Consider the following 13,274-nt stretch of genomic DNA (forward strand, 5'->3'; position numbering starts at 1 on the left):
CTTTCAGGAAGCTTTCTGCCTTCTTCCCTAAGCCGAGGGCCCCTGCATTTACCTCTATCATTACGCATTGCACTGGAATTATTTGTGTCCCTGTCTGCCTCCCCCATGAAGCCAAGTTCCCGGAGGGCTGGGTTATTCATGTGTTATTCACCTCTGTACCCCCAGCATTTAGCACTGTGTTTAATTCATAGTAAGCTTGCAATAAATGTTGAAGAAAGGAAGGAGAAGGAGGGAAGGAAAAGATAGGAAGCAAGAAAGAAAAAAAAAGGAAGAATAAAAAAGGATGAGAGGCATAGGAAGGAGCAAAGAGTGAGAAGAGGCTGGACTGAAATCTGTGGAATTCCCAGTGGCCCTGAGCAGTGAAGCTAAAACCCCTCCTCCTCCATATTAAATCTTCCAACTTTTCCCTCCCTGTTAATATAAAAATAGAATGAGTTTATATTCACTCATTAAAATAGTTGACTAAGTAATCACGATGGTTCCTGGAGCCCTTAGCCCTCAGCAAGCCCTATGAAGGACTCTCTACTGACCGCAGACCATAAAACCCTCATCAAACACAAACACTGCCCTTTTTCCTGGTTGCAGGCACACAGTCCATTCAAAGGTCAAGGTCAGTCACTTCTTGTGTACGTGAGCCCTCCACAGCTGACAAACATTTCTACACACATCCAAAGAGGGGGGAGAAGGACCAACAAGCTCTTGGGAATTCCCTGTTGGTCATAATAACCTTATAGATATCTCCACGAATGGAGAGAAGCAGGGGCCCAGAGAGGTAAACAGCAAAAAGAAAAACAAAAAAAAAAACCCCAAACCGGCCAGATAATCATGGAAGTATCCACATGTGTACACACAGAGACACACTCAAGGGGGTTTAACTTTCCTAATACTGTTTTGCTGAGATTAATAATTAAATGGCCCTGTGTACCTTGAATAGAAGCCAACTGCTCAGCCAAGGGAGGTGACAGAGAAACATATCAACGAGATCAACCTGGAATGAAGATTAGTCAGTCCACCATGCAGATAATATTGAGTTTCTTGCATTAATGTCCTATATCTTGTCTGCCTTTGTTTAACTTAGAATTTTAGAGATGGATTAGATATGAGATCTGGAGAAAGTTTGCTCTACAAACTTCAGCTTATTCCAGTCAATTGGGTCATCGTTTTCTCTCCACTGAATAGAAGTAATAGTTTGACCCAGAAGCCTAAGCTAAACTTTGCTGGTTGTGTTTGGAGGACATCTTCTCTTGGCTTTGGGAGCTAATCCATGTGTCCTCTCCTTTCATCAGAGCATGCCTCCTTATTAACTTCATGAAATCTCTCTGAACAGAGAGTGTGTATTATTCATGATTCACTTTGTGGTCAGGAATTTCATTACTCAGTGTGGAAATCATGTGGGATTGGAAGTATTGGAAAAATGAGTGTAGTTGTAGGAAAAGACAAATGACTATAGATTACTTTTTAAATACTGTCATGTGTTAATCTAGTCCCTGGAGAGAGAGGAAGAGATTAAACTAGAGTTAGCAGGGAGTCTGACCTGAGCCCACCCAGCGCTCAGGTGAGGAAGGCAGGAAAATGGGGGAAAGGAGCATGAGAAGGAAGAAGGCACATGTCACAGAAGGGAATCATCCTCCCCCAATCAAAGGAGAATGGGGGCTTCCAGGAGATCAGATGGTCCTCCCTGAGGCACCTACCAGGCACGGATGCCGATGGCTACCTGGGCCCATCTCCTTCCCACTCTCCTCTTTTTTCCTCCTTCCCTCCCTGACTCTTTTCCTTCCATCCACTTTTATTGACCATCTGTGCGTCAGGTACAGTGCAGGCGATGGGAATATGAAGAAAACAAAAGTTCCTAACCTCATGTTATTGAGTAGTAAGCTAGTAACCAACGCATTCGACAAACCAACAATGCAGTGGCATCCCAGGGCCCATGTCAGTACGTGGGCCAGCGCCAGTGGGCCTCACTGGAGGCTGTGGCCCTTTCCACCCTGCAGCCAGCCCTCCATGTAGCTGGATTCAGCAACAATGTGGTTCTCGAATTTCTGCACACCTACCGCTCTAGATTAAAAGAGAACGAGACATTTCAACTAAACTCAATGTGAGCATTTTGATTGGATCTTGTTCGAAAAAAAAAATCTATTAGAAGACATATAACATTTTGGAAAATTTTACATAGACTGGGAATTAGGTGATTTAGGTGATTATCATTAATTTTCTTAAGTATAAAAAGATGATTGTGACTATGTAGGAGAATGTCCTTATTTTTCAAGAGATAGGTGTTGGAGTATTTAGGAGTCATGTCTACATCTTACTTTGAAATGGTTAAGAAAAAAATATATATGTGTGGCAAAATGTAAACAATTATAGAATTAAGAATTGTAGAATTAAGGAGACGGAGGTGAGTGTCAACTGTGCTGTTCTTTCAACTTGTCTACACATTTGAAGCTTTCCATGGCAAAAACAATGAGATGATTCTCACCACTGGCCGGCTGTTCTACTAAGGATTTCAGTAGAATAAAGTCATTTGTGTGTCAATTAGCCAAGAAATAACCGTAGCTCACATTTACCATGCGCCAGGAAATTCTGAGTTTAACACGGGTTTTCTCCTTGAGTCCACACAGCAACATTGCATGCGGGGCTTTTCTTTACAGAGAGGGCAACCGAGGCTTGGCAAGGTGAAGTGCTTATCCCACGTCCCACAGCTGGTAACTGTCCGTGCCAGATCCCAACCTGGCTTTGATCTGGTTCCAGACTACCCACTCTTAACTGCTACTCTCCACCCACGGCCTCCTGGGAAACACCTTGACATGCAATGTCTGGTTGAAGTAACGGTGACAGAAATCATTGCTGTGAAGGGCCCTGTGTCAACCTGTGAGTACAAACAACCATTGTGAGAGCCTTTCCTGCTTTGATAGAGAGAAGGAGGGCCTCCAGGGGCTGCCAGGGGAGGAGAGGCCATTGGTGAGGGAGCAAAGGGCAGAGAAAGAGGAAGTGGGGAACAGAAGCATGGCCTAACCCTATGAACCCACAACTGTTTGGGGGCAGATTAAAGGGGTTAGGCATGTATTTCTGTCTGGAGCAACAAAGTATTTTCTGTGTAGTCGAAAAGTTGCTACAATCAACGCTGCTCCACCTTACTACTGAAGGCTGGAAAAAAATCAGAGCTGAGACATAAAATGGTGTTTTCTTCCCTAATGGTTTCTTTTTTCTTTTCTTTTCTTTTTTTTAAGATTTTATTTGAGAGAGAGTGAGAGAGAGCATGAACAGAGGGAGGGGCAGAGGCAGAGAGAGAAGCAGACTCCCCACTGAGCAGGGAGCCCGATGCAGGGCTCGATCCCAGGACGCCGGGATCATGACCTGAACCCAAGGCATGTGCCTAACCCACTGAGCCACCCAGGCCCCCCGCTAACAGTTTCTTAATCAAGGTGTCATTATGTCTGAAGTTCCTATTGCTGACCCACCATCCAGGACACAAAATGTGATTTCAGAGAGTGAGGATGGGCTGTGTTGAGTCATCCTGACCTTCTCACCCGCTTACCACCAGAGCCAGAGAGAGTGGAGGGCAGGCTGTGCTCAGCCTATTGGCCTCTACAGGAATTTCAACCATGACCTCGACCTTACTTGCCCTCTGCTCTAGTCTCCTGACTGGCTTGTGCTCATGGCAAAGCCGCAATTCCAAGGCCAGCCTGGCGGACCCACCATGGAGGAAACCGGGGTCACGTTCTATTTTGCTCTCGTGTATGAAATGTTAAGAGTTAGAGAAATCATGTAAAAAGTCAAAAGGATGTCAACTTTGCAAACACCAGTCTCCCAGGGATTTGGCATTAGAACAAAAGTCACTTTTCGTACAGCCCGGCTTTTCCTGTGAGGACAGAGCTACAGAGACAGAAAATCTCTGTCTGGGGGTTGTTCCAAGTAACTCAGGACCAACTGTTCATACAGGGGAGCAAAGGGTCTCCTTGTACAGAATTTGGGGACTGTCTCTGGGAAATTTATTTTTTTTAAACACACACAATTGTGCCAACTGATTTCAGCGCGTGTTTCTAGCAACCTCACAGCATTGTGACAATCACAGAACTTCCCTCAGCCCCGGAACAAGGGCAGCCCACACTGAAGCAGCCCTCGGAAGACAAAAAGTTGAAGTCAACTCTGATGATTCCTGTGAAGCAGAATCCATTTCAACTGAGACAAAAAGGAAATCATTCCCCCAAACTCCAGCAGGCTACAGAAATGACAGCTATTTTAACAATTCCAAAATGAAAGGTGTTCCTGGGGGAAGAAGCGGAACAATGGAAAAGTATCCGTTAAAATAAATAGTTTTCATGGGGCATTGCCCCCTAAAGGTCTCCCTCAACCCAAATAGTTCTCTTGCCTTGAACCCATCTTGCACCCTGCCCAGCTGTGAGCATGCTTATAAACCTCAGTGTCCCCCATCCCACCCACCAACCCCCAACTCCGATCCCCTTCCTCTGGCTTCTCTGAGCTCCAAGACTCCATTCTCTCAGATCTTTCTAAACGTAAGCATGAGCCCATTTCTTTCCTACTTAAAACTTGTGGATGACTCCAGATCCCCCACATGATAAAATTGCATACAATTTGGCACGGAAGGACTTCAGGATCTTTCAATTGCCCCCTTTTCCCAGACTCAGCTGCTATCACACCCCACATGCATCCTTTGTTCCAGTTACACAGAACAGAATTACACTGAATTTCTCTAAATTATTACCCTGGTGGTCTCTGTCCATGCCTTCCCACTCACTGTCCCCCTATCTAGAATGTCATTCCTCTGAGTCCACAGACTATACTGAAGTTTCAAGACTCAGCTCGAATGTTCCATCCTCAATGGAGCCCCCCCAGAACTACCTTCTTTCTCTCTCTCCACACCCCAGATGCCACACACACACACACACACATTTACACACTTTCTCTCCATGCCCCCAGCTTCCTTCCCCAGCCACCCAAACATCACACGTTTTTCTAGGGCTCAGCTCTGTCCTCTGTTCACACACCTGCTGCCCTCATAGACTGTGAGCCCTTCCTTGAGGACGGAGTCCAAACCATGCTCATCTTTGTGTTCCCGGTTTTTAGCACAGTGCCTGGCACCCAGTAGGTGCTTCATCACATGGATGGAATCTAGAATCTAGATCTTCCCCAGCCAGCAAGGCCAGGCTCAAATTATGCCTTTCCTAAGTCTTCCCAGACTCCCGCCAGGAAACATTCCTGCCATCTCAGAACCCTGTATCCTATATCGTCTGTAAATTGTTACTTCTCTCATATATATATATTATATATATTTGGTAAGATTGAAAAAATTTGTCCTTTGAAACTATAATATGTTTTCAGGAAGTAACACTTTTTACCCCCTCTCTGCCCTGACCAGCCTTTGGTTTTGTTTAGGAACTATTGTTGATTAGTCAACTGGTCCTTTAGGACACCAACACCAATTATTTTAAAGTCTCTTCGTTCATAGAGAAAATGTAGCCAAAGACTGACTTCATTTATCCCCTGTTAAGAAGCCCAGCGTTTCTGCAAGATGAATGCTCTATATTCAGAGGTTGTAGGGAAGCCACGGGCTAATAGAATAAAAAGGCCTGGCCCTGGGCCCTGGCCACCTTCTCCATTGTCTGTCCTTCTGCTGGGCCCCTTTCCAGGCTGGGCTGTTTCCCTTCCCAGGGCCAAAGGATTCAGATTTATAAATTGAAGTCCTCTTTGATTTTTCTGGGGATAATCCTTTCAGTGTCTGGTTTTCTGCTGTCCCAATAATACTTTATCAACAAGGCTGGTAGCTCTCTACCTTACCATGGCCCTATGGCCCTAAGTGGGGAAATTCATATACACTGCTTCTTTCAAAGTGACGTTGGAGAAACTTTTTTTTTCTTTCATTTATTTATTTATTTTTTTAGTTTCACTATTTCAGAAGTTCTAAAATGCAGATCTGGAGAAGGAGAAGGATATGTAGAAAAACTCTCACGTAGCTTCCACCTGCCACTTCTTTGTATCACCAGCTACCTGAAGAGTCCAGTTGCCTGGAGGCCTTTGGCCAGGATGGTGGTGTGCGAGACAGTGTTCCTGAGCTGCCGGCTGGAACAGCATCCAAGTGGCCTCAGGGTTGGAGCGAGCCAATGGGAAAGCAGCTGGTGTCTCTACCATCGCTCTCCCTCCCCCTCTATGACCCCGTCTTATCCTCCGTAGCCATCCTGACACAAACTACCCCTCAAAGGCTTTGGTAGAGGGCCAAGTATTTGTTAGTTGATGGGAAGGAGTCTGGTTTCCATGTCAGATTGACATTGGTAAAGGCCCCCTCCCACAGCCTCTCTTGCCCATATTCTTCACATGCTTGGAATGGAGTGTTTGAGATAGGAATCCAAATCCACACAGCTGTTCAGAGTCAAGCAGTGGTGAGGAGTTGAGAATAAGAGGGCAAGGTCTGGGACCACTTGCTGGATAGATGGACACACGTGGGTCCGGGCCAGCCTAGGAAGGTTAACCAAAGGTGGGCTCACCCTAGTCCAAGAAACCAGGAGCATTTCCTAGGCAGTCAGCGAGGAGGCCAACAGTATCTTGGGGTTTCAACAGGTATGGGACCTCAAGCTGGGGGTCTAGGTCCTGGGGCAGGAAATAAACTATTGGATCTCATAAAGGGAATTCTGAACTATCAAGCAGGGGCTTGGTTAAAACAAAATATTATAAAGCAGATTGATAACAAGGAATCAAGATACTGAAGTTAAATCTTGCTCACCAGCCACAGAACTGCCTTGGTGGTGGGCTGCAAGTAGAGAGCCTAGAGCCAGGCCTGGCACCAGACCCTGGCAGGACTTGACTCGGCAGGTGGAACCCTCCCTTTTCTAGGTGACCAGTACCAGAAGGACAAGGACCATGTGTGGTTCGCTCTCCACTCAGTAAGTGCCTGACACATAGCAGATGCTGAATAAATACTCAATGAATTGATGACCCTTGTGTAAGTTGTTGGGGAGAACAATGAGGATGCCGGGCACAGTCTTCTATCAGAAGAGCTCCCCTGCAGGGAGCACTGTTACCAGAGCTCTGTCTGGACCCTTCCAACTCTAGCTTCTGGATTTCTTTTAACAAACACGTATAATGCTCGCCACAGTCCAGCAAAGTCAACTAACTTAATTCTCAAACAACTCTATGAGGTAGGTACTTTTATTAGCCCCATTTTATGGATGCGGACGCAGAAGCCCAGAGAAGTCAAGTGACTTGACCAAGGTTTCACAATAACCAATAAATGATGGAGTCTGGTTATGAAACCAGGCATTCTGACTCTAAAGCCTGTGCTCATGTTGACTAGCCTTTAGGGGATCCAGACCTATCACTATCCATGATTTGAGAGCTATGTAGCACCGATCTCTGTGACCTTCCTAAAGCCATTCACTACTCATAAGCATCCTGGTAAGTCTGAGCGGCTGGCGGTGGCTACCAGATGTGGAAATGATTCCCACTGCCTTTGCAGGTCTCTGAAATGCAAATGAAACACAGCTTGGTAAAGCATTGCCTTGTAGAACTCCTCCCTGGGCCTGGACTCTGTCGGGGCCAGCTTCATTGGGCTGGTGGCTGTGCAGTCACACAGCTCTCTGTGCTCAGAAGGACCTGCTTGGTTTACGCTCTTCTGTCACCATCTTGGAATTCCTAATAATTTTTGAACAAGGATCCTGGGATCGTTACTTTGCACAGAGCCCTGCAAATGATGTAGCGGGTCCTGCCTGTGTTTCTATGTTGTCCATCCTGCCTGTGTTTCTATGATTTCCTTTCACTCACTCTCCCTTTCTTGCTTGCGGGACTCAGACTCTTATATCTCCATAAATTTGGGGCGCCTGGGTGACTCAGTCGGTTGAGTGTCATGATTTCAGGGTCCTGAGATCAAGCCCTGTGTTGGGCTCTGTGCTGAGCGTGGAACATGCTTGATATTCTCTCTCTCTCTCTCTCCCGCTGCCCCTCCCCCTGCTCTCTCTCTCTCTCTCTAAATAAATAAATAAAATCTCAAAAAAATATTTCCGTAAATTCCTCTCATGCTTAGGTGTTAAGAGAGCATGCAGGACAAATCCAGTTTTTTAAGAGTCTCTTATCTTAATCTGCTTCCCCTGAAGCCAATTCGAATCTTTTTTTTCATAAGATCTTTGACGCTGATACTCACTCCATCCCTCCCACCCTCTCCTCAAACTGAGATCTTAATCTTTCAGCTCCCTGCCCATCCAGGAGCAAGATAAAGGCAGTGAGGCAGAGGTGGGTTGTCAGCAAAGAGACTCCTGATTAAAAGGGAATGTCCATAGTGTTACAAGATAAACTGAGGCATGTTAAACTGTTTAGGAGTTTCTTTAAACAAAGATCAATTTGGATTAGGCAGCACCAAACCAGAAGTGGTTAGGAGTGCTCCACCAACAGGAGGAAAGATTTATATGTAGAAAAGTACAAAAACAAAGAAAAAATTATTTGACTGGCCGTAGCTTAAAGCCGAGTAAGCTGCTTGTGATTGGTTGTCCTTAGTGTTTTGATTTCATAACCTTGAGGCATTTACAGGCTTAGATTTTGGGTTTGCTTCCGTAGGCTGCCAGGACATCAGAGCCACATAAGTCTAATGGTCTCCTGGTTTAATTAATTTAACAGTAGTCTAGATTAAAAGAGATTTAAGAGAAATGTTGACCAAATTAATGTGTGGGCTTTGTTTAGATCCTGATTCAACTAAACCAACTGTAAAAAGGTAAGTGTTTGATGATCAAGAAACATTGAATATGGACTGGGTATTAAATGATATTGAGGAATCATGCTTTATTTTGCGGGGTGTGTAACAGGTGTTGTGGTTATGTAAGAAAATGCCCTAATTTCTTTTCGAGATGCATACTGAATTATTTAGGAGGGTTATGACATGGTATCTGGGATTTGCTTTAAAATGCTTTAGGGGAAAGAAGGGTTGGAGAGGGAGGGAGATGAAAGAACTATGTTATGTTTGGAAGTTGTTATAATAAATAGTTAAACATGAAAGAGAGGGAGAGAGAGCATCTAGACCACAATGTCACCAGAAGAGCAGAAGCAGATGTTTACTGTTGTTCTCTTGTATTGGCTCAGGGGAGTCTGAGCTCTGAATGAGCTGTTTTTTGTTTTTTGTTTTTATGTGTGTAGATGACGCTCAACTTGGCAATGTCCTCTGAAACATCATCTTCTAGAGCTGGTTCAGTGATAGTGGGAATGGCTCCGCCCAACCATCCTCACTCCTCCTGCTTGTTCCCTCTTGTAAGAGTTTATGAGGATACCAGTAGAACAGGAGCTACAGAGGCTCAAACTCGTGACCTTGACTTATTAGCCTCCTTCCCTCATTTCATCACATCCAAATCCTGTTCCTTCCCCGGGCCTCGTTCCCATGCGGCCTCCTCTGTGAAGCCTTCTGTAACCAGCTGGCCTGGCCTGATCTCTTTGTCCTCATCTCCCACGGCAATTACAGTCCAGCACCTGGCATTTAACCCTCTATTTGGTCCTGAGTTGTTCTTGGATAATTTTGCGCAACCTATTCTTCTCTCCCCAGCTGATTGCAGTTTCCCCTGCCTTCCACCCCGACAGAGTTCAGCGTGCTCTGAACAGCTCTGTTCCACACTGAGCCAATTGGAGGCCATTTGTGTGTATGTTCATTCACTCATTCTTCCACTACTGAGCAGCTACTCTGTGCTAGGCATGGTGCTAGATGCTGGGGATTTGACATCGAACAAGATAGACCTGGTCTCTGCCCAGGAGCGCTTTCTGCTGAGAGGGAGAAATGACATTAAATAAGCACACAACAAAGTAATTCCTAACAGTGGCGGCAACTGTGGTGAAGGCAGAACCCACGGTGCTCTGAGTATGCAGAACAAGAGACCTGGACTGCTCTGAAGAGTCAGGGAGGCTCCCCATAAGGAAGTGACTTTAGGAAAGGACTTGAAGGAAATGTAGTAATTAGCCTGGCAAGGAGGTGGGGACGAGCATTCCAAGCAGAGGAGACAGCACAGAAGAGGCTCCTGGGGGAAGGAGTTTGGCATTCTAGAAGTCCAGTTTTACTGACACGCAGAGACCAAGATTGAACAGAAGCATACTTCTTGAGTTGAAATGAATTTTTACACACACTGGAACTGGGTTCTCATTATCACGTGAAGTAGATTATTGCGGTAATAGCCTCCCATTTGTTCTTGTCTCCCTGCATACATGCCTCTGCAATGTGATTCTATCCTTTTCCCATAAGCAGCAGAGTCTGTTTCTCTATCTGCTGAATCTGGGCTTGGCTGTATGACCTTATCTGACAAATGGGACACTAGCAAATTTGACAAGGAAGAGGCTCTTGCTGGTGGGAACTCTGTATCACCAGGTGAGCAAGCCTGGTCCTGCCTCACTGAGGATGAAAGGCACTATATGGAAAGAGGCTCTGGCCACCCCTTGGTCCAGCATTCCACTTGAGGCCCCCAGATATACAAATGAGGCCATCCCAGACCATCTAGCCCCAACCAAACCAGCCAGACCAGAAGAACCACCCAACCAACCCACAGAATCATGAACTATAATAAATATTTGTTATTTTAAGTCACTAAGTTTTGGGGTAGTTTGTTGTGAAAAGCTAAGTGATACAGCGTCTTTACATGTCACATCTTAGATACTCCTAGCAACCAACTGTGTCCTACATTCAAAGTGTTTGTTAGGGCACAATAATAATAAAAATTTAAAGGTTATAATCTAGTGGGGGAGATGTCTTACTTGTAAAGTGCTAAGTAACACTGAAGTTCAAAATGAGCAAATAAAAATACAAAAATACTTAGCACTTTACAAGTAAGTGAGTTCTATCAAAGTAAGTGAGTACTATTTTACAAGTAAGTGAGTTCTATCAATAGTGCTATGGGAATAAGGAGGAAGAAGTGGTCCCCAAGGCAGAGAAAATTTCTGTAGGAGCTGGAACTTCAACTTGGTCTTAAAAGGTACTGATTTAATCTTAGGTGAGTGGAGAGGAACAGGGGGGTGGGATCTCCAAGACAGAGGAAGAATGCAAATAACATGTTCAGGAAACTGGTGGCCAAAGCATAAAGGAAATCAATGAGAGATAAAGTTGGAATGGGGGGAGGCCAGGCTATCGAGAGCTGGAAACCTGGGGTTAGAGTTGATAGATTTAGCAAATAAAAATACAGGGTGCTCAGCAATACTTGGGTCATGCTTATACTAAAAAATTACTTGTTGCTTATTTGAAGTTCAAATTTAACTGGACGTTCCGGTTTTTATCTGGTCACTCTAGCGGGAGTGGCAAACTCAACTGCCTAGAGAAGGAGATAAAATGAATGAGTAACATGGGCAGGGTGTAAGGCAATAGAGTGGGGTGGGGACCATGGCAAAACAGTAAGAGCACACTTATTCCACTGAGGGGATCAGGTCGACTTTGCTGTTGCCAACTGTTGCCATGTGAACATACAGGTCCAACATTTCCAACTCTCCCAATTTTCCCAAGAGAAGTTGAAACTTTGCATTTCTATGTGAAATCCCCTAATTCTTTAACATAAATGAATATTTCATTTTTTAAAAAATTTTTTCCCCAACACTTTTATTTTATTTTATTTTATTATGTTATGCTAGTCACCATACAATACATCATTAGTTTTTGATGTGGTGATCCATGAACTGTTGTTTTTGTATAACACTCAGTGCTCCATGCAGTACGTGTCCTCCTTAATATCCATCACCGGGCTAACCCATCCCCCACTGCCCTCCCCTCTAAAACCCTGTTTGTTTCTCAGAGTCCATAGTCTCTCATGGTTCATCTCTCCCTCCGATTTCCCCGCCTTCATTTTTCCCTTCCTTCTCCTAATGTCCTCCATGCTATTCCTTATGTTCCTCAAATAAGTGAAACCATATGATAATTGACTTTCTCTGCTTGACTTATTTCACTTAGCATAATCTCCTCCAGTCCCATCCATGTTGCTGTAAAAGTTGGGTGTTCATTCTTTCTGATGGCTGAGTAGTATTCCCTTGTATATATGGACCACATCTTCTTTATCCATTCGTCTGTCGAAGGGCATCTCGGCTCTTTCCACAGTTTGGCTATTGCGGACATTGCTGCTATGAACATTGGGGTGCATATGGCCCTTCTTTTCACTACATCTGTGTCTTTGGGGGTAAATACCCAGGAGTGAAATTGCTGGGTCATAGGGTAGCTCTATTTTTAATTTTTTGAGGAACCTCCACACTGTTTTCCAAAGTGGCTGTACCAACTTGCATTCCCACCAACAGTGTAAGAGGGTTCCCCTTTCTCCACAACCTCTCCAACATTTGTTGTTTCTTTCCCTGTCCATTTTTGCCATTCTAACTGGTGTAAGGTGGTATCTCAGTGTGGTTTTGATTTGGATTTCCCTGATGGTTAATGATGATGAACATTTTTTCATGTGTCTGTTAGCCATTTGTATGTCTTCTTCAGAGAAGTGTCTTTTCATGTCTTCTGCCCATTTTTTGACTTGATTATTTGTTTTTTGGGTGTTGAGTTTGAGAAGTTCTTTATAGATCTTGGATACCAGCCCTTTATCTGTAGTGTCATTTGCAAGTATCTTCTCCCATTCTGTGGTTTGCCTCTTTGTTTTATTGACTCTTTCCTTTGCTGTGCAGAAGCTTTTTATCTTGATGAAGTCCCACAAGTTCATTCCAAAATCCTCAACAAAATCCTAGCTAACAGGATCCAACAATACATTAAAAGGATCATTCACCACGACCAAGTGGGATTTATCCCCGGGATGCAAGGGTGGTTCAACATTCGCAAATCAATCAATGTGATAGAACACATTAATAAGAGGAGAGAGAAGAACCATATGGTCCTCTCAATTAATGCAGAAAAAGCATTTGACAAAATATAGCATCCTTTCCTGATTAAAACTCTTCAGACTCTTCAGAGTATAGGGATAGAGGGAACATTCCTCAAGTTCATAAAATCCATCTTTGAAAAACCCACAGCAAATATCATCCTCAATGGGGAAAAGCTGAGAGCCTTTCCCTTAAGATCAGGAACACGTCAAGGATGCCCACTCTCGCCACTATTGTTCAACATAGTACTAGAAGTCCTAGCAACAGCAATCAGACAACAAAAAGAAATAAAAGGTATTCAAATTGGCAAAGAAGAAGTTAAACTCTCTCTTTTCGCAGATGACATGATACTTTATGCGGAAAACCCAAAAGACTCCACCCCCAAAATTACTAGAACTCATACAGCAATTCAGTAATGTGGCAAGATACAAAATCAGTGCACAGAAATCAGTTGCTTTCTTATACACTAA

At 44.3% G+C, this 13,274-nt stretch overlaps 1 long non-coding RNA gene across 1 annotated transcript; it reads left to right on the forward strand.

The window, feature by feature from the left end:
* The first annotated feature begins 8,486 nt into the window (after window positions 1-8,486).
* On the forward strand, window positions 8,487-9,475 carry LOC145722314 (uncharacterized). The gene is made up of 2 exons (XR_014146478.1): window positions 8,487-8,713; window positions 9,133-9,475. It is a non-coding gene; the product is annotated as an uncharacterized LOC145722314 (long non-coding RNA).
* Window positions 9,476-13,274: the final 3,799 nt, after the last annotated feature.

The sequence above is a fragment of the Leptonychotes weddellii genome, chromosome 6 (genome assembly GCF_054177405.1).
Source record: "Leptonychotes weddellii isolate Sample4059 chromosome 6, ASM5417740v2, whole genome shotgun sequence".
Taxonomy (NCBI): Eukaryota; Metazoa; Chordata; class Mammalia; order Carnivora; family Phocidae; genus Leptonychotes; species Leptonychotes weddellii.